Source organism: Mastomys coucha, unplaced genomic scaffold (assembly GCF_008632895.1).
Source record: "Mastomys coucha isolate ucsf_1 unplaced genomic scaffold, UCSF_Mcou_1 pScaffold21, whole genome shotgun sequence".
Lineage (NCBI taxonomy): Eukaryota > Metazoa > Chordata > Mammalia > Rodentia > Muridae > Mastomys > Mastomys coucha.
In genome coordinates, this window is record NW_022196904.1 from 129,913,057 (window position 1) to 129,914,018 (window position 962).

The window sequence follows — 962 nt, forward strand, 5'->3', positions numbered from 1 at the left end:
CTTAGCATGGAAGATGGCATTCTACAAAACATCTCTAATTCCACCTATGTTGTTACAAATAACAGATTTTCATTCTTTCTATGACTGAATAGTATTCCCTTCTGTGCCTACACCACATTCCATCTACTCACCAGATGGTAAGCTTACTCTAAAATTGTTTCCACTTCTTGAGTCTTGTGAATAATGCTGTAAGCAACATGGCCATGAAAACATATTCCCTACACAATGATTTCATTTCCTTTGGTTCTATATGCACAGTAGAAGTGCTGGACATGTGATGCTCCTATTTTGAAGAACTACTTTACTGTGTATCATACTCCCGTTTATCTGCAGTCCACCCTGCAGTAGGAATGGTTCCCCTTCCATTCACATGCTCCTTGGGACTTGTCACTTTTCTCTTTTATAATTATAGCCATCTTTACTGGGCTGAGGTGATGTCATATCCCACTGTGAGTTTGAGTTCATTTCCTTGACGATTATTTGTGTTGAGTGTTTTGAGGTTGTTTGTTCTCCCTTTACCAGCTGACCATTTCTGTGCCTTCCTTTTTCCTTGTCTATTTAAAATTATTTTCTATTGTCTCAGTCAGGGTTACTTTCTCTGGAAGCAAACTACAGGATCAAAAGTTACTTGGGGCTGGGAGATGGTGGCACATGCCTTTAACCCCAGCACTCAGGAGGCAGAAGCAGGTGAATCTCTGTGAGATGGGTTGGAGGTCAGCCTGGTCTACATAGTGAGTGCCAAGCTAGACAGGAGTGCAGAGTGAGAAGCTGCCTCAAAAAAACAAAAACAAAAATTAAAGCAAGTCAAAACAACACAACAAGGAGATAATAAATAGTAGAAAAAAATAAATAAAAGGTTTGGATCGGGCATGGTGACAATGCCTTTAATCCCAGCACGTGGAAGGGAGAGGTAGCCTGTTCTACATAGTGAGTTCCAGACAGCCACAACTGTATAGTGAAAT

General features: G+C 40.6%; 1 protein-coding gene across 3 annotated transcripts in view; it reads right to left on the reverse strand.

Moving 5' to 3' along the window:
- Positions 1–962, reverse strand: part of LOC116103189 (zinc finger protein 345-like) — a 32,204-nt gene that overhangs the window by 14,950 nt on the left and 16,292 nt on the right. The window lies entirely within an intron of this gene.